Raw genomic sequence first — 27,661 nt, 5'->3', positions numbered from 1 at the left:
GGAGGTGATAGATCGACTTTTACATACCACCCCCTACGTCCTTGCACTGGTTCCTCTGATGCTGAGGTGGAGAGGAAAGTGGAATAAGACAGACCTGGTTCCTTATTTGACATGATGTCTTTCCTTATCTCTCTATGGGTGGTCAAAACTGTTCTCCAGCTCTTTGTCTATATGGAGGAATGGTGGGTCCACTATGCCCTTCTGATGGAAGCTCAGTCCCAAGCAGCTTCCCCAGTTGTTGGTAACAATGCAAGATTTGACTCCAAATGAACCCCGTCTGGCTGCGTCACTCCCCACTGCTTCAGTGCGCCTGGCTGTTTGGCTCCTGCTTTAGCAATACCCAGCCAGAGTGTGACACTGAGACTCCATGAGACTCCAGATTGTGGACTTGCAGGTGTGTGTGCGATTCTTCTCTGGACTTTGGGAACTAGAGCTATGGGAGGGGTGCATGGGAAGGGAGTGGCCTCTCTCTGTCTGACTGTCCTTCATTGTGCCTTGTCTCCTTAATTCATTCCCCTCTGCCTGGATCACAGGGGTAGGCAAGAAGATCTGCTGACTAACAAAGACACTCAACCAGGGAGTGGAATCAAAATTCCCCTTTCCATAGGCACCCCCAAATCCACCAATGCATGACTCTCTTGGGATCTGCCTCCCTTGGTTTCCAGGAAGAGAAGCAGCTCTCCCCTTCCTGATGACAGAGAGGCAGAGAATGGCTTCTGCTTATAAGAAATGCCCTCCACCAAAAGGTGACTTCTTCCTTTTTCTCCAACCACTCACATTTTCTTGTTGGTGGATGTAGTAGGCTGAATGATGCCCACCGAATGATATCAGACCCTGATCTCTGGAATCTGTAAATGTCACCTTATAAGGAAAAAGGGTCTTTGCAGAGGTGGGTAAATTGAGGATTTGGAGATGAGATTATCCTAGATTATCTGAGTGGATCCTAAGTACAATCACAAGTGTCCTTATAATAGACAGGCAGAGGAAGATCCCACAGACAGTAGAAGAAAAGGCAACGTGAGGATAAAAGCAGAGGTTGGAGTGACATGGTCAGTAGCCAGGGAATGCCAGTAGCCACCGGAAGCCAGAAGAGGCAGGGAATGGATTCTCCTCTAGAGCCGACAGAGGGAGTGAGACCCTTCAGACACCTTGATTTTGGCCCAATAATGCTGATTTCAGACTTCTGGTCTCCAGAGCTGTGAGAGAATAAATTTTTGTTGTTTGAAACATCCCAGGTTGTGGTAATTTGCTACAGCAGCTCTAGTAAACTAATGTAGTGGAGTAGGACACTTTTTACTGAAATGATGCCTCTCACTGACTGTCTTCAAGTAAGCATTTCTCAGAAATAACAGTGTGGGTACCCATCACTTTTTGTTCTGATTTTGGGTCTTAGGCACAATTCAGGGGGCCCAGGAAAAAAAATCCCCCTAAGTACTTAACACCATCCTGTTCCAAAAAGGAGCATCACCATTGACTCCCAGCGCGGTCAATAAAAATCAAATCTTGCTTTTCCAGACAATTGAGAATGTTGGTTTTCATTTATAGATCACTAAAGAAGATTCTCTCACAAACTATAGCAGAGACTACTATGTGCTGCCAATATCTATTTTCCCTTGTATAGTAATAGCACTCCCATTTTTAAGTTGGGCCATATGGAATCAAAACTATGTTTCTCATCCTCCTTTGCAAGTAGGATGCATATATGATAAAATTCTGGTTAATGTGTGAAATAGAAGAGATGTATGCAATATTAGGAATGTGTCCTTAAAGGAGAGAATATGCCCTTCTTTTCCCCTTTCCTCCCTCCTGTTGGCTGGAAAGTGGATGAGATGGCAGGACCTGGAGCAGCCATCTCAGACGATGATGTGGCCCTGGCCATGAAGGCAATGCTCAGCACAGTAGCAAACTAGAAGGAGCCTGCGTTCCTGACACTATGAAGTTTCATATAAACCCTGGAGTCAACTAAGTAGACTCCATCCTGGAGTCAGAGTTTCACAATAGAGAAAACTAAACTTTTGGGTTTTCTGTTATTCACAGTTATACATAATCCTAGCTATTCACAGTTGTGCTTTTTGTAGTCTTCAAACTAGACTATGGAAATGGATTCCCCTTGGAGGTGATTTTATTGACTACTTGGAATAGTCAATTAATGTAGAATGCCTACCTGGATTGGACTGAAAATATAACAGTACAAGGAGATTTTCAAAGCTTCTAATGGGAGCAATTTGAGACCTGACTTGAGAACAAACCCATATTCAAATTTTATATAGAGGTTGTCCTTTCCCCACTGTATTCTCTTGGGGTTATCCAGAATAATCATCCTAACCACTCTAAAGTTTTGGCTTATGATAGCATGAAAAGGTTATAGAATGAAGACTCAACTGATCAGAATCCTTGGGCTGCACGGTCTTAACTAGTTGTGTGAACTTGAACAAGACACCTGTTTGAGCTTCAGTTTTCTAACCTTTAAAATATGAGTTAAAATGCAATAAATGTTGCTTCCAGTCCTTATTCTATGAAAAACAGCGTATTTCTAAAGGTATTATTTTCTTAGTGTTCTGACAAAAGCCAAACCACTGAAACTTTGTGTTTATCTTAGGGCCCATGCTATCAAGCTGCTTATGGAAGATGGCAGATTTAGTGTTAGTGATTTCACCGATATTTTGCTCTGGAAAATTATTCATGGTCTTAAATTACAGTCAAAGACTCGGATTGTTGACCCCACTATTTATAAAAATTGAAGAGTTTCAGAATGAGGAAGTAGATTATTCTGCCTGGTACCTCCTTGACCAGTTGGAGTGAGGGATCTTAGATTAAATCTATAAATAATTGATTTCTTTTACCTACTTTCATTTGTTGATGCAAATAATCCATAATCAATCTAAAAATCGAAAATCAAAATGGGCCAGGCCTGAGGACGATAGCCTGGGGCCCTCCTTCCTCAAGGAAGGAAGAGCACCAAATAAGTGGGGTTTACAGAGTGGTTATATACTGTCTTGGAACAAAGAACATACGTCACATATGACAGGAGTATGTCTTTTACTACTGTCACGAGCTGCTCAGCTGGCACTGCAGGTCGGTGGTCAGCAGGTCAGTGGTCAGAAGGTGTGCACAGCAATTCGGTAATTAATCCTTAGTTCCCAGGAAGAGATGATTATCCTTAAAGAAGTGCCAATATGAGGGGAAGTTACATCCTTATCTTTAAGGGCATCTTATCTTTGGGACATAATAAATGTTTAAAGCAGATGTATAATGCATGCTCAAAAGGCCACATGAGGCCCTTTTGGAAAAAGAGTGTCAGGCTGAGTTCGTTTTAAACCAAACGGCTTCCTCATATACTCCAATATATCCTATGCTTTTCATTTATTTATCACATTAAACATGTTTTTACACATTCCTTATACAGTAGTGCACTCCTCCCGGGCCCCTGTGCACAGTTTTGCTTCCCACGGTTTCAGTTAGCCACGGTCAACGACGGTCTGAAAATATTAAATGGAAAATTCCAGAAATAAACAATTCATAGGTTTTAAATTTTGCACCCTTCTGAGTAGTGTGATGAAATCTTGTGCCATCCTGCTCTGTCCCTCCAGGGACGTGAATCATCCTTTGGTCCAGTTATCCACACTGTATATACTAGCCGCCTGTTAGTCACTTAGTAGCCATCAAGGTTATTAGATCCACTGTCTTGGTGTCGCACTGCTTGTGTTCAAGTAACCCTTATTTTACTTAATAATGGCCTCAAAGTGCAAGAGTAGTGATGCTGGCAATTTGGATAGGCCAAAGAGAAGCCAGAAAGTGCTTCCTTAAAGTGAAAAGGTGAAAGTTCTTGATTTAATAAGAAAAAAAATTGTATACTGGGGTTATTAAGATCTACGGTAACTTTTATTACAGTATATTACAATCATTCTATTTTATTATTAGTTATTGTTGTTAATCTCTTACTGTGCTTAACATAAATTAAACTTTATCATAGGTATGTATGTATAGGAAAAAACATAGTATATACAGGGTTCGGTACTATCCATGGTTTCAGGCATCCTTTGGCGGTCTTAGAACATATTCCACACGAATAAGGGGGTACTACTGTATAATCGCTGTCCTCTAGTGATTACAGTCTAAACCAGAAATTACAAAAGCCTGCAGAGGGTGGACAGTTAGCATAAAGGTAGGAGGACAATAGCACTCAGTCCCTGGTACGGCTGCCAGGTGTAACCACTGCCCGGTCCTTTGCCTTTTCAACAACAGACATAATCAAACACATCCCCAGGCTGCATGTCACACATAAGCACTAATTGGAAACCCACGATCTTTAGGGGTTAGCAGCCCAACCTGGTTGCTTATTAAAAATCTCCTGGGGAGCTTTTGAAAAATACTGACGCCTGGCCCTCCCCCGCATAGATTTTGATTTAGTTGGTTTTGAATTGGGCTTGGGCATTAATATTTTTATTCACATCTCCTCTGGTGATTCTCCCAGGCAGCAGGGTAGAAAAGCACTGGGCAGATACAGTTGTAAATTCCCCACACTCCCAATAAAGTGGCGTGGTACATCTGCAGGTAGAGATGCATATTGTAGGCCCAGGGCATCCACTAAACATTTTAAAAAACTGATATAAATAAGAAGTCTATGGAGGTGATCCAATGTAATCCTAAGAAACACTCAATGAACCTAAGAGTAGGCAGAAAGAAAGGGGGTAAAAAAAGAGACAAAGAAATGATGGAACACATTGGAAATAGCCAGTAAGAAGGTAGATTTCAATGCATTTTACATGTGAATGGTCTAAACACTAAAAGACAGATTGTCAGATTAGATGAAACACAGGACCCAACTACATGCTTCCTCGGTGACCTCAACAAGCTGATTCTGAAATTTATATGGAAAAGCGAAGGTACTAGACTAGCCAAAACAACTCTGTAAAATAAAAACAAAGTTCAACACCTCATGCTAGTTGATGTCACCACTTACTATGAAGCTGCAATAATCAAGACAGAATGGTGTTGATGAAAGGATAGAACAGAGATCAATACAACAGAAGAAAAACAGACTCGCACAAATATAATCAATGCATTTTTGATAAAGTTGCAAAGGCAATTCAGTGCAGAAAGGATCATCTTTTCCACGAATGATGCTGGAACAATTGGACATCCATATGAAAAAAAATTGACCTAGACACATATCTCATACCTTCTACAAAGATTAATTCAAAGCGAATTATAGACCTAAATGTAAAATCTAAGACTATAAAACTTGCGGAAGAAGACATAGGAGAAAATTTGCCTGATCTTGGGTTTGACAAAGTATGATCCCAAAAGCATGGTTCATAAAGGAAACAAATTTGAATAAATTGTAATTTATCCAAGTTAAAAACATTTAATCTGCAAAGGACATTCTTAAGTGAGTAAAACGATAAACCACAGACTTTGAAAAATAGTTTCAAGTCATATATCTGATAAAGGTCTTGTGTATAGGATATATAAAAACACTCTTAAAACTAAGCAATAAGAGAAAAACCCCTGATTTTTAAAAATGGCCCGAAGATCTGAATATACACCTCACCAGAGGCTGTATAAGGATGACTCATTTCTATTGAATAGAGTCTTGAATGTGAAAAATAGTAACTTTACTGTGGAGAAACCTCGAAGATACCACCTTCACCAAGTATCAAAGTTAACATCACTCATAAGGTCCTGTTGATATCACGTACCTCCTGACATAATGAGATGTGAAGGAAAATTCACTTCTACAGTACTTTTTCCCCAAATCTATAACCTCAATCTAATCTGGAGACTATATTAGACAAACTTAAAGTGAGAGACATTCTACAAAATACATGACCAGTACTCTTCAAAAGTGGTGAAGTCAGGGGCCAGCCTGGTGGCATGGTGGTTAAGTTCGCATGCTCTGCTTTGGTGGCCTGGGGTTTGTGGTTTCAGATCCCGGGTGCAGACCTGCACACCGGTCATCAAACTGTGCTGTGGCATGTCCCACATATAAAACAGAGGAAGATTGGCACAGATGTTAGCTCAGTGACAATATTCCTCAAGCAAAAAGAGGAGGATGGGTAACGAACATTAGCTCAGGGCCAATCTTCCTCACTAAAAAAAAAAAAGAGAAAGAAAAAAAGTGGTGAAGTCGTGAAATACAAGGAAAACAAAGAAACTGTCATAGATTAGAGACTAAGGAGACATGACCACTAAATGGAAGGTGATATTCTGGGATTGGATCCTGGAACAGAAACACGACATTAGTGGAAAAACTAGAGAAATCCTAATAAACTCTGTGGATTAGCTATTTGTACTGTACCAATGTTAATTCCCTAGTTTTGATAATTGTATGATGGCTGCCTAAATTGTTGACATTGGGGGAAGCTGGGTAAATGGTAGGTGTGAACTCTTTTGCAACTCTTCTGTAAGTTTAAAACTATTTTGAATAAAAAGTGAAAATGACTTAACCAGGTTTATCAGGTATTATCATAATTTAAAAATGAGGATATGAAGTACAGACTGATTCATTTTCCATAAATCTAATAAGCAGCATATCTGGAATTTCAATTCAGTTCTATCTGACTGGAAAGCTTGCCTTCTTTGATTAGCCAACTATCTTTTAAGTCATGTTTTCCCAAATAGTCTGTAAGCTTGTTGAGGGATACAACTGTATCTTTTGTAAAGAACATTATTTTATTGGAGTCATACTGGCTTAGAACATTGTGTAAATTTCAGGTGAGCATCATTATATTTCAGTTTCTATAAAGACTGCATTGTTTTCACCACCAACAGTCCAGTTTTTATCCATCACCATACACATGTTCCCTCTTACCCCTTTCACCTCCTTCTCCTCTGGTAACCACTAATCTATTCTCTTATCTATGTGTTTGTTTATTTGTCTCCCACATATGAGTGAAATCACACAGTATTTGTCTTTCTCTGTCTTATTACGCTCAGCCTAATACCCTCCAGGTCCATCCATGTTGTTGCAAATGGGACAATTTTGTCTTTTTTATGGCTGAGTAGTATTCCATTGTATATATGTACCACATCTTCTTTATCTAATCATCAGTTGATGGGCACTTGACTTGCTTCCACATCTTGGCTGTTGTGAATAATACTGCAATGAACATAGGGGTGCATACATCTTTTTGAATTATTGATTTCATGCAGAACTATATCTTTTTTGTTTTTGTTTTAACTCCAAGGTAGAGATGAGATTTGATACCTTTGTATTCCCGGCACCTAGCAAAATGATTCCTTTAGGGAATGTGTCCAACAAACATTTGTTGGTTGGGATAGCATTTCTCTCCTCAAGAATGCGTGTTCTTTGCCATCTTCACAGTGTCTTTTCCAAAGTCATATCAACAGGTTAGTGTGTAACAACCCCAACCCAACATGTTTCTCCCCATCATTCTCCACCTCAGCTATTAGAGAGCAAGCAGAGGGCGAGGTCAAAGAAAAGGTGATCAGAAAGGCTGCCGGAGTGGGCACATTCAGAGTGAGCATCACACACTCTTCCACTGGGCTCTTGCATGCCATGCTGTATCAGTCAGGATAGGCTACCTGCTGTAACAAACCTCCCCCATCTCCCCGCCCACATTTCAGGGGCTTGCTATTACACATGTTTCCATTTCCTTTTCATAAATTCCAATCGACAGGGGTCTTGGTGTTGGCAAGCTCAGCTTCACGCAATCATTCAAGGATCCGGCTTATGCGGGCTCCACTGTTCTTCAGACATGACTTCATGGTTACCTGGGCGTGGACATCCAGCTGGCAGATGGAGGAAGATGGAGGATTACTCATGAAAATTTTTATGGGCCAGGCCCAGAAATGGCCCACATCACTACAGCCCTCATTCCATTAGCTCTGTTCTCAAGGGGGGTTGGGAAGTAGAGTCTAGCTGTGAGCACAGGAAAAAGAGTTATGAGTTTGGTTGTACACGAGCATACTGATGCCCAGACATGAGGTCATTTGTAGGGACAGGCTGGACTTGGCACTCTAGAAATCATCCTAGCAGCAATAACTAAAAATAGAACTCGTGACGGCTAATCCCTCATCCTCAGCGTTAGTCGGAGAGACTCTCCCACTTGTGTGCCATTGCTCTGCTGTGTCGTCTTCTGCTTTGCCCTCTGCCTGAGCAGTGACTGATGACAAAGGCATGGGAACAAATGGACATAAAAAAGAACAAAGCCACCCTGTTCCAATAAACCCCAGCTGTCAGGACACATCTCAACACCTCAAGTACTGATCCCAAGTGTTTCTTGGAAGTGATCTCTTTAAACCAGACGCACTTGACAGTCATCATCTCCTGCTTTTATGTAGCTCTGTAGTAAGAGCCCTGCGCCGTCCTGTCAGACCCTTTGTTGTTGAGTAATAACACATTTGTTTGGAAAAATAGATGGCAAATTAGAAAGGAAAGCATGAGTCGATTGCAGCAAATATAATAGGCTCACCCTTCTTCCTGGGAATGGGGTGTCATTGTAGCCCAAATGTCCTCACCCATGGTGGTTCTCTCTCCTACAGAGGCCAATCTCACAGTGAGGTAGGCCACCATCAAGGACTTGTCATATCCCAGAGCCTGGAAAAACCACAGGATTGATCAAAATCCACATTTCTCAGCTTAATCAAAGCTCGTGGAACAGTTAGTCATTGCATGGAAATGTGGTCCGGCTTCATACACCAGGGGAGGTTTACGTGAATTTTACAATGTAAATGTACATGTCTTTCCAGCTGCTTTTTGAAGCTATTTCATCCACAGAAACCACTGAATTGCAGCCTCTCATACACTTATGCAAACTAAATTAAAAAGCTATTTTGTCCTACGTGAAATATAAAACATGCATTATACGATTTCTTTGCGAGAGTGTGTGGAGTCTAGAGCCTAGACCATTGTGAATGCACATCAGCCCTGACGGTTGGACTTGCTAACCACAAGCGAATGTAACCAATTAGACTTCAGTAACGTTTTGGTCCTGAGCTCCTGCTCATGCTGTATGTTTGCTCTCAGAACTCAATAACTAAGCCAGAATAGCAGTAGTTGAGATGTATCATTTTAAACCAACATTGAACCTTAGAGTTACCCATGGTTAGTGATTAATAGCAATAATGATACTGATGATAATAATCTTGTTAAACTCTAAAGACACTCTAAAAATGTCAAACGGCTAGAGAGAAAATGTCAAAGGTATACGATAAAATAATTTAATCAGATTGTATAGAAAGGTAAGAGCACAACTTTGAAAGAGTACAATTTGCCTCACTTGCGCCCTGGAGCTGAGTGTCTCTCCATCTCTGGAGCTCACTCTGTTTCTCTGAACTCATGGCTTCAAGCCTGGTCAGGTCAGGTACGAGTCGGGGTCTATCACTTAGGTGGTATGACCAATTCAAGGCTAAGAGCTTTCTAGCTGCCAGGTTACTGTTGTATTGTATGGTGAGTAGGACCACCTAATTCACAGAAAGAAAATTTTATCCCTCCCAGTCAGATAGTCAGGCAGATAAGGAGGAACATGGACAACATTTATTGAGCATCCTCTATATGTGAATCACCATAGTGAATGCTGAGGAAATAACACAAGGTGGTGGTGTTTGGAGAGGGTAGAAGAAGACAAGGGCCTGATCTTGGGAATCAGAAGATGTGACTTGAATTATTATTATCATGTTGCGTATGTGTGTGAGGAAGATTGGCCCTGAGCTAACATCTGTTGCCAATCCCCCTCTCTTTTTTTTGCTGAGGAAGATTGGCCCTGAGGGATAATCTGTGCTCATCTCCCTCTATTTTATACGTGGGACACCTGCCACAGCATGGCTTTATAAGCAGTGTGTAGGTCTGTGCCAAGAATCCAAACAGGTGAACCTCGGGCCACTGAAACGGAGCACGCAAACTTAACTGCTGTGTCACCGGGCTGGCCCCAGCCAATCCTCCTCTTTTTGCTTGAGGAAGATTGTTGCTGAGCCAACATCTGTGCCAATCCTCCTCTCTACTGTATGTGGGATGCTGCCATGGTATGGCTCCATGAGCGGTGTGTAGGTCTGCACCCGGGATCTGAACCCACGAACCCCAGGCCAACGAGGCAGAGCATGCAGACCCAACCACTACGCCACTGGGCTAGCCCCAATGACTGGAATTACTTTTAAGTGAGTATGGTCTTTCCTGCAACTTCCACCTCTGTCTCAGAGTCAACTGTATGTTCCCGAAGGAAGGAAATCCCAATGATGTACAGCACGGTATACAGAGAAAAACTCAGTTTTCTAGTCAGATCTACCTGCTCTGATTCTGCTGTTATTTAACCCCTTCTAAGACTTATATTTTTCCTCTATGAAACGAGCATAAAAACAATGATCTCAAAGGATTGTTTTCACTTACATTAGATGCTCAATGTTAGCTTCTCTTCCCCTGAGATCTTGCTTATAATAGATGCTTGATAGAGTAATTAAGAGCATTTTTGTAGAATTGTAGAATGTTAAAACTGGAAGATCCTTTCAAAATCATCTAGTTCAACTGTCTCATTGAATTTAATTATATTTCTCCTTTCCTTAGAGTTATGAATTGATAGGGGAAGAGCTGCTACCATCAAAACATAGTGACATCACGTCTATTAGACGGGAAAAGATAAAAAAAGGAAGGAGATATCCAATATTGGTGAGGGTGGAGAGATGCTACGCTCATTCTTTGTTTGTGATAGATTGACTCAGTTTTCCTCGGGTGCAGTCGGGATGATATAGACCAAAAATTTAAATATAAATACCCTCTGACTTAGAAAGCTCACATACAGGAATTTATCCTACAGAGATAATTGACCAACTGCACAAACATATGTATGTAAAAGAATGTTCATGGTAGTGTTGTTAATAATAGCAAAATGCTGGAAACACTCTTAATATTCCTAAATCAGGGATTACTTAAATAAATTATGGTACATCTATGCAGTAGAGTATATGACAAATCTACAGTAATTGGTATGGAAAGATTTTCACAATAAATTGAGGGGAAAAAGCAGGTCACAAAACATCATGCAGGGGCTGGCCCCCATGGCCAAGTAGTTAAGTTTGCATGCTCTGCTTTGGTGGCCCCGGGTTTCACCAGTTCAAATCCTGGGCACGGACATGGCACTGCTCGTCAGGCCATGCTGAGGCGGGGTCCCACACGCCACAGGTAGAAGAACCCACAACTAAAATATGCAACTGTGTACTGGGGGGATTTGGGGAGAAAAAGCAGAAAAAAAAAAGACATCATGCAGAGCACCACTTCATTTATATACATTTATTAAAGCATGCCTGTGTCTATGCACAGAGGGGTGTGGGGAGGATGGTCACCACGATTTTAACAGTTGCCTCTGGATGATTCAGACTGATTTTTACTTTCTTCTTTATAGTCTTCTAAAACACATGGATTGTCTGCTTGAGCATGTATTGACTTTCTAATCAGAAAAAACATCATAAAGCTATCTTCAATTTGAAACAGAAGTCAGAAAAATAAAGATTCTTTCATGTTTCCCAATGTAATAATAATACTTGGACAGTGTCACTGTGCAGAATCCAATTTTATTTTTATTATTTAATCTGACTGCCAAACCAGTTGTTTACAAGGTTGTAACCATAGAAAACCCACACTCCAATCATTCTTCTCAATTCTCCATCTCCCCTTTTGGAGGTCCTGGGATTTACCACTGATCTGTTTTTGGAATAAGGCAGTGAATAAATAAATACATAAATAAATAATAAAAATCATTTCTATCTCTCCCTAATTATAAAGCTCACACCACTATAAATCCTTTTTTTTCCTAAATAAAAGCAGATGGTTGACCATCCTACAGTGTAAATCTTTCCTGAAATGACAACCAAACAAAACAGATTTCCTGTCTTGTGATTAAAGAATTTTAAGGACTACCGGGCAAGACGCAGGATGTGTACTGTGTACCGGTTGCCATGGTTTTGACTGAGGATGGGCTATTTAAGCTTATCCTTGATTTGGATAGGCATGAGTCTCAGCTTTGCAGGGTTAAAAATGGTGCAAAAGGCATGGCTGTTTTTATATTGAAAGGGAGCCTGTCTGTAGTAACAGCTCAAAATAGAGATATCTATCTTTAATTAACCCTTTGGCTGCCAAATTGGATAAAGAAATTAATTGCAGTAGATTCTCTTTAAAAAATAAAACTGTATCACAGAAAGAAAGCTGGTGTCTAATTATGTAGCATTTTTGAACCAATATCCTGATATTTAAAAAAAAGACCCTGGAGATATATATATATATATATAAAAGGCCTGTTTTAAGCTTTAAAATCAGCTAGTCAGTTCTCACGGCAGCTTTACTCTCTTGAAGGATTCCAGATTGTTACCAGTTTAACATTTTTAGCAGCTAATTTTTTTTTCCATTTGCAAATAGCACTTTAGAGCAAACAGGCAGTGGACTCTTAATAGTTTATCCTTGGTTCTGTTATCCATATTATTTCATGTCGCATGCTATGCATTATCAAAAAAAGAAAATGCAGGTATCAATGGTTTTAACACTGAAAATAAAGGAATCTATAAAGGCTGGATAAATAAGCATATACTAGTGATACCGAACCTCTTAAGCTCAAATTCCTGTGCCTGATGTACAGCAAGCTAAACACTGACACACGGGTACCTGGAGATGGAGAAAGGCCCCATTCAAGTTGGCCAAGATGAGAAGGTGGAAGCCTCGGTTGGCTCAAATCCATCTCCCCAAAACAGAAAGCAGGGGAGTTTTATAAAGCTAAGGCGCTTGGCAGGAGGAGCTTCAGAGAAACAAAGGGGTCACTCCTGATAAACCCCTGGGCAATCTGACTTCTGGGCTTCAACAGCTGCTGGGCTGTGGAGGGCTAGCTATCCAGTGATCGTAACCACCCTGAAGGCACTCTCTTTCTTCCGCAAAACAAACTCACAAATTCTCGAGATCGAGTCATCCCTCAAGTTAAACAAGAAAGCAGCAAATTGACAAGATTCATCTATGTCTGTTGGGAACAAAGTTGGAAGGCACTCATGTTTTTATTGAATATCTATAGTAACCCTCAGGTTTCTGTAGACCCCTCAGGCTTCACTACTTTCAACTCAAGGTTTCTAAACTCTCTTTTTGGAAACTGCAGACGCTCTTTGATGGGTACCTGGTAGTTTGGAAAACCCATTCAAATCAGAATCAGAGCACAAAATTTCCAGTTCCAGCCCTGCCCCTGGTTTGCTCTGAGATTTGGGGCAAATCACTTACTCTGCTTGGGCCTCAGTTTCCTTGATTGAAACTCTTCAGTTTACAGGATACTTAAGGCAGGTGAGTTCTCTACCTTAACAATTATATTATTTCTTATTTTTAAATAGTTGAATGCTTTCTTCAAATAAAAGCCATATGGAAGCCCATTATGGGAACAGAAAAAGTAGAGTTCCCCTTGTTAAAGTTGGCCCAGGGCTGGGGAGGGTCCTGAGTGTTTCTCTCTTGTTCTTTCTCCAACCAATCCCTGGGCACCCTTGACATATCAAGTAGGAGCCCCCAGGTCTCCTTAGGGCGCAATTTGAGGAGAATTGGTGTAGATAAACTATAATGTTTCATTCAGTTTTAAAAGTCAGTCTATGGTTCCGAGAAATCTCAGGAAATAATGCTATAAGAAATTTTTAGAAGGTTGGAGTCTCCAAATTACACCAAGAAAAATAAAGCATAGCAACTTCCGAAAAATAGGAATTATTATTTTCAACATTATGGCTTAGAAAAACTGTTGCTTTGATTTCCTTGATATTTGACATCAAGGGACACTGATGCAAGTCCTCTCCCCACTGCCTGTTTGTTATGAGAATTACTCTATAACAATTTACTGCTTAATGCATCCGCTCTGGTATTTTGCCTGTTTACAAATGTCTACCCATTAACTCATCATTTCATAATTTAAAAATTTTTATATTCTTTTTGATTTTTTTGTGGCTTTGCATAGTCCATAAACTCCATTATTCTGAATAATAGGATGCTGTTTACAAGGGTAACTTGCTTTTTCTCAATGTTAATCTAGCCCCTAACTGTATTTATGCAGAACTCTTTTGCTTTTATTTACAGAGCAAGTTGCAATACTGAGAAGAGCGCTGGCTGATCAAAGACTTGTGGGCTCAAGAGGAAGAAGCTGAAGTGTGGGCTCTAAAACGAAAGTTTTTATTAAAGCCTGACCATTAGTTATTCTAGATCTACTAGGTGAAGGTTACTAATGGGAAATAGCAATTGTATTAAAAAGGAGAGTAAATCTTCTCAGACTTTCATCATTATTTCAAACCACATTTCAGGATCAACAGCGAAGGCTTTATCTGATGCTTGCCTTAATTTAATGTCTCTAATAGCTGTGACCTTCAGAGGAATCAATGTAGTATAATCTGCAGCTGGAAACTATGCGTGCTTCTGGGTACTGTGCAACACAGATAAAATAAAGTTGAATAAAAGTACTTAATAATGCGATCTCTATGAGAAAAAAATATTGTGCACACCCTCAAATGCTTAAAACTAGCATGTAGATTGCGCTTCCCAAACAACTCTACAAACTATTTATAGAGAAATCACATCAACCACCCACCACTTGTTACAACAGAGCGAGTATTTTAACATTGAAAGGCAACTTTATAAGACAGCAAGGGAATTGCTAATGGAAGGAAATGATAGGCTAGAAATGACAGGTTGATTTCTTCCTTTTTTATTTTTAACCTTTAGAGTGTAATATCTATTCAGGGAAATGAACATAAGCGTCAGCTAGCTGAATTTTCACAAACTTAACACACTTGTGTAACTGGCACCCATATCAAGAAACAGATTATTACCAAAACCCCCTAAGCCTTCCAGTCACTGTCCTCCTCCCAAGGTTACTGGGGGTCTTGGCTTCTAATCGCACAGGTTAGGTTAGTCTGTTCTTAACTTTCATCTAAATAGAATGATACATATGCAATCTTTTGTGGTTGCTTTCTTTCATTTACCTTTACCTTAGTGAGACTCATCAACGTTGTTGTTTGTAGTTGTTTGTTCATTCTGCTGCACAGTATTAAATTCTTCAACTATACAGCAATTTATTGATCCATTCCACTTTTGATGGGCGTTTAGGTAGTTTTTTGTTTTACTACAAATTGTGCTTCTAATAATCATTCTTGATCGTGTGTTTTGAGTATATATTTAGGAGTGAAATTGCTTTGTCATAGGCTAAGCTCATATTCACATTAATAGGTACTGCCAAACAGTTTTCCAAATGGTGTACCAGTTTACGCTCTCAGCAGTAGTGGACAAGAATCACACTCACTGTATATACTTGCCAACACTTATTACTTTCTGGTGGGTGGGTAAGGGTGTCACATTATGATTTTGATTTGCTTTTCCTTGATGGCTAATAAAGTTGAGCACCTTTTCACATGTGTATTGGTCATTTGAATAACTTCTTATGTTAAGTGTCTTTTCAGGGATTTTTCCCACTTTTCTTTTGGATATCTATCTTTTTCTTATTGATTTGTAGGAGTTCTTTATATATACTGGATAATTTCTTCATTTTCTTATGTACAATGTGATTTTAACTGTTCAGATTTATGCTAGGGTTTTTTTTTTTTATGTTTTCAGGTAGTATTCTGTTTACTATGCACCTTAGGCCACTGTATATTTAGGTCTGGAAAGCTTCTAATGACACTTAAGTAGAAAAAGTAACCTTATTCCAGAATTGAAAGTATTGCATACAATCAGCTACCATAAAATGCATCATCATTATTTAATGACATTTTACATTCATGATCTTTTACTTTAGCTTTTTTATATTGTTTGACTCATTGCTTAAAACTGAATATGAAGATAAGAAGGACAAAAAGAACCCCACCCCAAAATGGGAGGGGATAATGATCTTGCTTTAAACTTATTAAAATAGACCATGACGTCTCTCGTTTTGGGAAGTATCTATGGTGAAATTTATAAAAAGATTAAAAATCCTAGTTTGGGTTTCAGTTTTGCAATTTACTGGTATTTCTTTGCCAAAATAGCCTTGAGATCATGATGTCTTGGGGAGGACATTTGGCATTTTTGGTGGTTCAGTATGCTCCTTTTGGTAACAGCAACGGGATCTTTTTGGAGAGACACCCTGATCACAGTCGGTCTGTATGTGTTGACTCCACAGAGTAAAATATAGTAAAATATAAAGGGTTAATTTGAGAACACATGTTACTTCAAATAAAGCTTCGTATGTGAAAAGACTCCAAGCTCAGTTATTGAGTGATAGATCAGATACCCAATAAACGATTGTTGAAATCACTTACTTTATAAATCTGGCACTAGGGAGAAAAGCTAACCCTCCTCTTACAGCCCCAGGAGTATTACATTACACTTGGCCATCATCAGTTGTATTTTAGGGGGGAGGGACACATAATTTGAACTATGTTCTATTTGAATCCATGTAATAAAGAGCTGTGAATCTGGGACTTCAGATTTGTAGGTTATATTGTATTGAAAAATTATTTTTAAAAATTAAATTAAAATAAAGCCAGGTAAAATGAACTGTGGGAACTGTCTTTTTAGTTCTGTTAGTTCGTGTTCTGCTTTAAAATGTATGCACAAGAGATTCTTTTTAGTATCAAAATAGAAAACTGTTTTTCTCCTAACAAAACTTAAGTCCTTCAATTTAACAGTTGGCTTGAATCCCTTTTTTTGGTGTACAAATTGCCATTTACTGGCCTTCTTGACCAAACCACACTAAGTCTTACGTATAACCACAAGATGTTCAAATTTTGCTTCCTTATCTGCCAACTAAGTGTACTTACTATTGTGATTATGGTGGTTACTCTGTATCTGGCAGCACAATATTTAGCAATCTAAATAGCTTAGCTGTCTTAGTTATCTTCCAGGGAAAAAAGCATGGACTTGGGATTTCACCTGGATCCTGCTGCTAACCAGCTGAGTTACTTTGGCAAGTTGCCAGGCTGCTCTGGCCCTCTTTTGAACCAATAATGCATCTATAGAAATGAGAGTGAATGAGTCTAGGATTCATTATAGACACTGGCTCCCAGGAGACACAGCCAAGGAAACAGTTGTGTCTTCTGGCCAGAACCCAAAAAATAAGAAATAAAATAATAAGTAAAGTAAAATTAGTGATTTCCTAATGGCACAAAACAAAACAAAACAAAACGAACAAACCCCATTCATTGGTCATCTGTGCAGGATGCTAGGGCACCGATTCCTTATTCTGAAAACTGGTATGTAAAAAGAAAGGGTCGAGCATCTATCCTGTCTTTCCTGTATGGACTGTAACTCAAGGTATTCCAATAGCTTATGAGGGAAAGTTCTTTTTTATATATAGCAATTCCAGCTAATGAATGCAAAAAGAGTGGTAGAATTAGAATGTCATCATTTTGCAACCTAAAATAATGACTCAAAGCAATGAATACGAATGATCCTGAGTGTAAAACAAGTAGGGGACTTGGACAAGGAGCTTTATAATGACAATGCCTGAAACTACTGATCAATCTTAGTGTCACACAAAAAGAGACCTAGGCATCAATGTGATGCAATGTAGAGTACAAAACCCCACCTATGAAGTATTCTTGCCCAAACTATTGAAGCTGAATCCGCTTGTGATCCAATTCGGTTTACAGGAAATAAGGGAGATAGAAACATATTGAAGACACTCAGGGATGGATTAAAATCCAGGGAATTCTATAGCGCCAATGACCTGACCTGGTTTCTTCAAAGAATAAATTAGAAAGAGAGGGAACTCATAGATTAAAAGATTTAAAAGACCTATGACCCAAATATAGAACACAGGTCTTGTTTGGATCCTATTCCAAACAAACCAACTGAAAAAAGAAACTGTTTTTGGGAAAGCTGGGGAAATTTGAATACTGACTAGATATCTGATATTATTAAGGATATTTTATTAATTTCTAGGTGATCATTGCATTTTGGTTATGTTAAAAAGGAGTTATTATCTTTTAGAGATATATTCTGAAGTATTTTTGGATGGAATAATATGATGATTAGGATTTGCTTCAAAATAATCCATGGCAGGGGGTGGGTGGAAATATAGACAAAACTAGATTGTCCATGTGTTAACAATTGTTGAAACTGAGTTTTGGAAGCATGAAGGTTCATTATATTACTCTCTCTGCTTTTGTGTATGTTTGAAATTTTCCACGATTAAATGTTTTTTGAATGGAAAAATGTAATAAATACTTTGTGATAATTATTAAACTGTACTCTTAGGATTTGGGGAGGTTTTGGTATCTTTATTATTTTCTTGTGGCTTCCATAACAAATTACCAGAAGCCATGTGGATTAAAACAAAGAAATGCATTCTCTCACAGTTCTGGAGTCCAGAAGTCTGAAATCCAGCAGGGCTGTGCTCCTTCCAGGGCCTCTAGGGGACAATCTGCTCTGCCTCTTCCAGCTTCTGGTGGCTGCTGGCATTGCTTGACCTGTAGCTGCATCGCACCCATCTCTGTCTCCATGGCAACATTGTCTTCTCCTCTTCTGTCTTAGTCTCCCTCTGCCTCGCTGGCACAGGACACTTGCCATTGAATTTAGAGCCCATCTAGATAATCTTGGATGATCTCATCTCAAGACCCTAAATTTAATTAAATTTACAAACACCCTTTTTCCAAATAAAGTAACATTCACAAGTTCCTAGGATTAGGACATGCACATATCTTTTGAGGGTCACCATTCAACCCACTACAATGACATACTTCAATAGAAATATTTGAAAACTAATAACTTAAAGGAGTAGTGTAGCTTTTCTAAATTTGATACTTAGGAATAACTGTCAGAGTTATCTCTAATTTCAAACATGTGAAATATCCTTGATTTCTTCTTTTCTACCTTAGCACAAAGGCAAGCTCTGTCATTTTTACTTCCAAAATTTAAATCAAATCTTTCTATTTCTTTCCATCTACACTCTAAATGCCTTAATCTCATCTGCCGTATTCTATAATGGTCTTCTTACTGATCTTCCTGGCTTCTAATCTTGTCTCAATCCATCCCATTCTCCACAGAGAAGGTGGGGTAATTAAAAACAAAAGAAAACAAAAACTTCACAAATCTAATCATTGCTTCTTCCTTGCTCTGTGCCTGAGATGGTGGTTCATTGCTTCTAGAATAAAATCCAGATTCTTTACTGTGGGTTCAAGGCTGAGAGTAATTCAACCCTCAGCTCTTTATCTACAGTTTTCTGAGGCCAGACCCTATATTGCCCACAACTGTCCAGTCTCACTGGCTTCCCTTTAGTATCTTAAACATGCCAAAGCCAATTCCACTGGATGTAGATCCCTAAAAAGGAGAAACCAGGCAGTCTTTACCACTAAAATTCTATTGATGATTAGGTAAATTGTTTTTAAAATGGAAACCCTAATTCATGTTGAATACAGATACATTAGAAAACATGTAAACAAAATGTAAATATCGTCCCCCCTCAACCCTCCCATTCTTTACAATAATGACATTTTGGTTTATATCCTTTCAGAATGTATGTTTAAATATAATAAATATATAATTATATAACTTGGTAATCTGATTTTTCTACTTAACAATTAATTGGGAACCTTTTTTCTTGTTATTACATATACAGCTTCATCATTAATTTTTAGGCTTTTGATCCATAATTCCAAATCACCCCCTCAAAGACTCGTACCAATTTGCGTTCCCACCAGCAGTGCATGAACGTGCTCATTTCCCCACATCCCCAGGAATCTTTTTAATCTCTGCCAATCTGAGAGATGAGAAACAGCATCCCATTGTTGCTTCAATTTGCATTTCTTGATTGGTAGAGTAAGGTTGAACTTTTTCACTTCTCATATCGCTCACCTATATTTCTCCATGATCGTGTAATTAAAAGTGTTTACTTACATTTTACAAAGAAATAGCAAATCAGCTAAGGAAGAGTTGTGTCAGCCATTCAGCACAGCGTTGCAGCGACCCCACCACCATGCCCTGGTGTGAAGTTCCATCAATGCCTGGAAGCTATTCACTCTTTTGTATCTGAGGATGCAGCCTGGGCTTTATAACCCTCATTAGGGAAGCCTTTATTTTCTTCTTGTAAGATGTGAGTCATAGGAAATCATCCACAATCAGTTTTAACATCTTTTTGCTTGTATTTTCTGAAAATACATGTGGAGGAATGAACAAGAAATTGTAGATTTAGAATCTAAGTTTCAGAAGGTGGTCCAACAAATTGGACCTGCCACTGTCTGGGGGTTTGACCATGTTTAGGTTTCAGCTTGGAGTTCAAGTAATTTTATGCATCAGAATATTCAGTAATAATTTTTCCTGTTATATTATTTACAGAAAGAAGTTCAGAGAAAAGCATAGGGAACAGTACCTGATACTGACATACATTCTCTTCGTTACTTTTGAACAGTCTCTTTTATGTTGCTTCATCTGAAAAAATACCAGCAGGATATTTCAAGGTACCATGTCTGATATAATCCTGTAGATTTTCGAATCTACCACAAACCTGCTTATGCAGTGATACCAGAGATTACAAGAGTAGTTTTAGCTGTCCAAGGTCCTGAAATGTCGCATATTTTTGTTCCAAGATCTTGTGTGTCATTCTGAACTCTGAGTGACTTTCTATCATTCCACACTTTCTTATGTTCTCCTTCGTGTATGTTTGTCTAAAATTAGTATATTTAAATGTGGATCAATTGGCTGAATAGAGAAATTTTTTATGTGATAGAGTGCCATATTTTTCTTCTTTCTGGTGAGGAACATTGGCCCTGAACCAACATCTGTTGCCAATCCTCATATTTTTGCTGGAGGAAGATTGTCACTGAGCTAACATCTGTGCCAGTCTTCCTCTATTTTGTATGTGGGATGCCACCACAGTATGGCTTGATGAGGGTTGCATACGTCCACACGTGGGATCCAAACCTACGAACCCTGGGCCACTGAAGCAGAGTGTGTGAACCCAACCACTACTCCACTGGCCAGCTCTGTGCCATATGTTTTAAGAGTGACTTTTCTAAAAAAATAAAATAAAATAACCAAAACAAATAAATGTGCTTAGGATTGTAATTGTGAGACCAATTATCGTCTCAAAAAACTCAAAAACATAAACCAACATGACCCAAACTACAGCTGAATAGAGGCCTGATTGCAAATCCTAAAGAAAGAGGTGATCAGACAAGATCATCAGGAATATGAATAAATAGCATGATAAAAATTCAGGAGTGCTATACTTAAAATTAAAAAGAATCTGTAATCTCTGACTTCAAGCTGTGCTTCAAAGCTATAGTAATCAAAACTGAGGGGTACTGGTGGAAAAATAGCACATAGATCAATGGAACAGAATAGAGAGCCCAGAACTAAACCCACATTTATATGGGTAATTAACATAAGACAAAGAAGGCAAGAATATACAGCAGGGAAAGAAGAGTCTCTTCAGTAAATGATGCTGGGAAAACTGGACAGCTACATGCAAAAGAATGAATCTGGACCACTTTCTTACACTATAGACAAAAATAAGCCAAAGATGGATTGAAGACTTAAACGTAAGACCTGAAATCATAAAAATTCTAGATTAAAACCTAGACAGTAGGCTCTTTTTTTGTTTTTGAGGAAGATTAGCCCTGAGCTAACATCTGCCGCCAATCCTCCTCTTTTTGCTGAGGAAGGCTGGCCCTGAGCTAACATCCATGTCCATCTTCCTCTACTTTATATGTGGGATGCCTGCCACAGCATGACTTGCCAAGCTGTGCCATGTCCGCACCTGGGATCCAAACTGGTGAACCTCGGGTTGCCGAAGTGCAATGTCCAAACTTAACTGCTGTGCCACCAGGCCGGCCCCAACTGTAGGCTCTTTGACATTGGTCTTAGCAATATTTTTTTTCTTCTGCTTTTTCTCCCCAAATCCCTCAAGTACATAGTTGTATATTTTAGTTGTGGGTCCTTCTAGATGTGGCATGTGGGATGCCACCTCAATGTGGCCTAATGAGCAGTGCCATGTCCATGCCCAGGATCCGAACTGGTGAAACCCTGGGCCACCGAAGCGGAGCGCAGGAACTTAACTACTGGGCCACAGGGCTGGCGCCCGTCTTAGCAATGTTTTTGTGGATTTGTCTCCTCAGGCATAGGGAACAAAAGCAAAAATAAACAAATGGAACTATATCAAACTAAAATGCTTTTGCACTGCAAAGGAAACCATCAACAAAATGAGAAGACAGCCTATTGAATGAGAGAAGATTTTATAAATGATATATCCAACAAGGAGTTAATATCCAAAATATATAAAGAACTCATACAACTCAATATCAAAAAACGCAAACAATCTGATTAAAAAATGGGCAGAGGACCTGAATAGGCATTTTTCCAAAGAAGATGTACAGATGGCACACATACACATAAAAAAATGCTCAGCATCACTAATTATCACAGAAATACACATCCAAACCACCATGAGATATCACCCCACACCTGTTAGAATGGCTATTATCAAAAAGACAAGAAATAACAAGTGTTGGCAAGGATATGGAGAAAAAGGAACTCTCACACACTGCCGGTGGGAATGCAAATTGGTGCAGCCATTATGGAAAACAGTATGGAAGTTCCTCAAAACATTAATAGAACTACCGTATAGCAATTCCACTTCTGGGTATTTATCCGAAGAAAAGGAAAACACTAAGTTGAAAAGATACATGCCCTTTGTTCATTGCAGCATTATTTACAATAGCCAAGATATGGAAGCAACCCAAGTATCCATCAATAGATGAATGGATAAAGAAGATGTGGTATATACATACAATGGAATATTACCCAGCTGTAAAAAGAATGAAATCTTGCCACTTGTGACTACATGGATGGACATAGAGGGTATTATGCTAAGTGAAGTAAGTAAGACAGAAAGACAACTACTGTGTGATTTCACTTATATGTGGAATCTAAAAAACAAAACAGATGAACAAACAAAACACAACAAAAACAAAACAAACTCATAGATACAAAGAACAAACTGGTGGTGGCTAGAGGGGAAAGGTGTGGGGAGATAGTTGGAGTAGGTGAAGGGGATTAAGAGGTACAAACTTCCAGTTATAAAATAAATAAGTCATGGTGATATAAGGTACAGCATAGGGAATATGGTCAATAATATTGTAATAACGTTGTATGGTGACAGATGGTTCCTAGACTTGTTTTGGTGATCATTTTGTAATGTATATAAATGTCGAATCACTATGTTGTAGATCTGAAACTTAAAGGATATTGTATGTCAACTGTGCTTCAATAAAACATAATAAAAAAATAAAAAGAATCTGTTAGATAAAAGGGACATGTGGTAATTGTTTTTGTTTTAATGGCAAATATAGAGGGCCAAAGAACAGGACATACCATTTCATGGGAGGAAACGGTAATGCTGGAAAGACACACAGTTTATACTATTTAAAAAGAATCTAGTTTTTACCAAAAACAAAGGTCAGCTCTGATCAGTCATGTGACTTATGCACCCTCTGTGATGGGAGAAGAAAAGTCAAACTATACCGAGGAAATACCAGCATTTGTTCACTGAAGGAGAACTCTACATAGCTTTGTGAAATAGGCCCTGTGAGAAGAGAAAAATAGAAAAGATGGTTCCTTCCTTTCTTAAAGAGATGGGGCAGACCTGTAGAAAGAAAGGACTCAGAATCTCAGAGTTTAAACTTTTTATTGAAAAACAGAATCTCAGAAAGGCTCAGTGACTTGCTCAAGGCCACATAGCTTATTAGTGGCAAAGCTGGGACTAGAAATTAGTCGTTCCAATCTCTATCATGGTGTCTTTCCACTCTGACAGCTGTCTCATATACAAAACACTTAACAGTCATATAAACAAGCATGCACTAAAGTTAGATCCAGAGGACTAGAAAAATAGAGCAACAAAATGAAAGGATGACAAAGTAAATGGTGTGGGAAGAAATTATGCAACATGAGTCAACAAGGAAGACATGTCTTGTTTGATAAAAGTTTTGAGGTGAGGAAGAGTACTTATCAAGAGGCATGAAGAAGAGGTGATGATAGTCCCAAAGTTGCCAAGCCCTATAAACCATGTGCAAGCATATGGGGTCAATCAGAGAAAAGGTTGGAAGAATGTGTTCAGCAAATAAAAGACGAAGTTGTCATAAATGCTTCATTAACCAGAATGCATTTGAAATGAGAAGTTCCAGAAAACTGAAATTTCTGATTCTGTAACTTTGCTTTTTTTCCACAACACCCAATCCCCACCCTGGTTGAAAATGTTTCTCAAATATATTAGTCCATTTTATGAAAACCTGAGGCCAGTCACGATATTCCTGTTCCAATCCTGACTCCGTCATGAACCAGCTATTTGGTCTCAGAAAAGTCAGCTTACCTCTCAGGACCTTCCTGTCACATCTGTAAAACAAAGGTCCCCAGTACATCAGAGCTTCCCAGACCTTGCATGAAAGAATCATCTGGGGCTCTTGTTAAAGAAATAAATCCCCAGGCAACCACCTTAGACCCCATTGAAACAAGATCTCCAGAGGAAGCACTGGGACCATGGAATCTGCTTCTTGTCATCAGGAAAGTTGGAAAGCTTTTACTACATGACCTGCTAAAGACTGCATTCTATGGTTCAGCTTTCTCCCTGGAATAAACTCAAATTTTCTAAAGCAACTGCATCTCTGATGGACTGGGGATCACTGTGAATATTATAAACATTAATAAGGATCCGTAGCTTTCCAGGGAGAAAGGGCAGAAGAGTGGATAAATGCACTAACGCCTAGTTATCCCCTTTGAACATAAAATTTAATAGATTAGCTCTCTGATGTCAGCTTTTTAAAATTCTATTTGCCAGAAAAAATACTGTATGTTCAATGTGCCTGTATCACAAATAAAGGTCTTAGCACCAAAGACAGAAAATAATAGACGATGCTATCTTCTAGGGATAGAGTAGAGGAAAGCAAAACATCTCTGTAAATGCGTGAACTTCATGTCCTCTCAGTGGCTTTCCTAATAAAATAAAAAGTTACTCGGCCCGTCAGAGGTAGAGTATGGATTTTCCTCCTTAATATTTTAGAATTAAATTTATTATTTCCATCATTCATGGCTTGAAAGCAATGGAGGCATCACTATAATATTAAGTTCAATCTTAATGTTGTGGATTTCACAAAAGAACGTGATTATGATCTTGCAGAGCTATGAAAGTTTGATTTTCTACTAACTGAGAAAAATAAGGCAAACAAGAGAAGCTGAAAATGTCCAGAAATGACAAACAAAATAATATGTTTCTCCCTCAATACTAATCTAAAGTTAATTTGAGTTCACATATGACTTGAAGTACTTAAATATTTTGTTTCCAAAAATTGACCTCGAATAGTTGGAATCCATCATACACTCCTGCTCATATCCATGTATATATCTTATATAAAGGGCCAGAGCCTACAGCTGTGAAGTTTGTACATACAGGCATCAGCCTGAGGGGGTGGGTGAGGATGAAAGTTCTGGGCACACTGCTGTGCTTCCTGGTATCAGTACATCCTCCCTCACCCTACCCTCCACCCCCACGGACTGTCTCTTGGCTTGAACAAAGCCATTGTCTGCGAGTCAAGCCAGTACCGTGGTACTCTTCCCAAAGTAGGGAGTTTCTTTCTCTAATTGCTGTATAGGCCAGCAGGGACCTTGCTTATATAGGTTAATTACCACATAGGATAGCAGTGGCCATCTAGACTTGCAATGACCTTATTTATATACTAGCAAATATAGCATGTGACCCTTCCTAGATGTTTCTGGGAGCAGATTTAACTTGGTAAGTTCTGATGAGCCAAGATTTTACTATGGTACAATGGATAGTGGGGGAATAATTGACAGTTCTCTAAAAATGTTGGGTTCTTTCTACCTGAAGGTTATGGTCAGTTACAACTTTTTGGAACCCAAGGATATGGTTCTTCAGAAACTCTTCTTGAAAAATAATGTCCCATGTTTGGAAAGAAATGCAAAAGAATTATCTTCCATAAAAGAGACAAGAAGACCCCCAGAGATTAAGTTGTCTGCTTAACTTTGATTCCTGATGAAAAGAGTGGTGCAGATCATTAATTATTTTGCAGGTCCAGGTGGATCAGTACTTCAATGTGTGTCAGTAACATTGGACAGCTATTTTAAAAAGTATAGTCTCAGAATCTAAATATAGGAGTATTACATAAACTGGAAAGAGATCCTCTTTCTATAATCAGCATTATTAATAGACCACTGAAATACCATGGTAGGTCCAGCAACATAACGTGGTTGTGGAGAGCTGGGTAAGACCTGGAAAAGTCAAAGTAATTCCAAGAAGACGGCTTATCTGACTAAATACTTCAAGATGGCCACATGTTTGGTGTGACTTGGTGTGATCTGAGGGACATAACAAAGGTTTTCCCACCTCCTCCTTGCTCATCTCTTCCCCAATCCTTCTTTTACTTGTTTAATGATGCCGGATGATTTAAGATTTATATTCACTACTTTGGCCTAAAGGTTCACCCCCTGTTAAAATGCAAATACTTCTGGGATGGGAAGAACATTCATCTTCTAGGCATCAGTTTGCTCAGAGAGCACAAAGAGCACACTTTGATAGAAGAATATAAGGGACCTCAGAAGTTGGGGAGATACCAATGAGATGGAAAAAGAGTAGAGACAGTTTCAACTGCAATTTTGAGTGGAACTGACTCTACTCTAGAGATCAACACAACTTTATGTAACTAGCTCTGCTATGTGCCTGGAACAGAGTAAGAAAAATCTTACAGAACAAATAATCATAAGAATGATCCCTTAAATCTGTAAATCTCTGCACAGTTTACAAAGCACTTTCACATCTCTTATCTCCTTAAGCAACCCTGTAGGCAGAACTAGCCAGATATTAGTGTCCCATTTTATACATAAAGAAACTGAATGAATCTTGGTACCATTCACTTGCTTGCTTGTACTTCCTATTGAAAAGGGTGGTTGGCTAAAATGTGCATAAGTTGACCAAATGTTTTGTATTTATGACTTATCTCTATTTTATAGATAGAGAAATTCAGTAAGGCTTAGAGGAATTTTGATTATCTTCTCTGAAACTTGTAGTGAAAAAGATGCTTTTAGGAAAGTATGAGTTGGCCAAATGCTGGTACTTATTGGTAACGGGGTAAAAAGAGTTACTCAACATGAAAAAGAGGACTTCGGACAATTTAATCTCCAACATATAAAAGCTATTGTAAGGGTCTTACTGTTCTTCATCTTCCCTTAACGCATTGGGAAACCTAAGGAAAGGAAAGCTTGAGACTGGAAGTAAGAAAAGATTCGACCTTACCAAAGTTTCTTAAATTTTAGGAAAGCCTAACAATACAGAATTTGGAATTTCTTTCAATACATATATTTTAAAATCTTGAATACTCATATAAATTGGAATTCTATTCAGAGGTGGAAAACTAAACCAGAAAGTATCTGGAAATGACCTCTTCCAAATCTGTTTCTATGATTCAGCAAGTATTTAGATAACCTGGTGGAAGAGGAAAGTTCTAACATTATATTTGATTTAACCATTTTCAACCAAACAAATATTTGCTTTAAAAGCAGCAAAAATGAATTAAAATATTTCAAACATTCCCACTGGATGCTGAGACTATGTCCCACCCCCTACGGAGCAAAACCTTTTCTATTGGTCATACTATCCAAAGCTTTTCATTGGCTGCCTGGGAGAAGCATCTGTCAATATGCCAGAACAGTAGGTCCCTCTAAAGGATT

This window comes from Equus quagga, chromosome 20, assembly GCF_021613505.1.
Source record: "Equus quagga isolate Etosha38 chromosome 20, UCLA_HA_Equagga_1.0, whole genome shotgun sequence".
NCBI lineage: Eukaryota > Metazoa > Chordata > Mammalia > Perissodactyla > Equidae > Equus > Equus quagga.
This window is presented reverse-complemented; position numbering follows the sequence as displayed.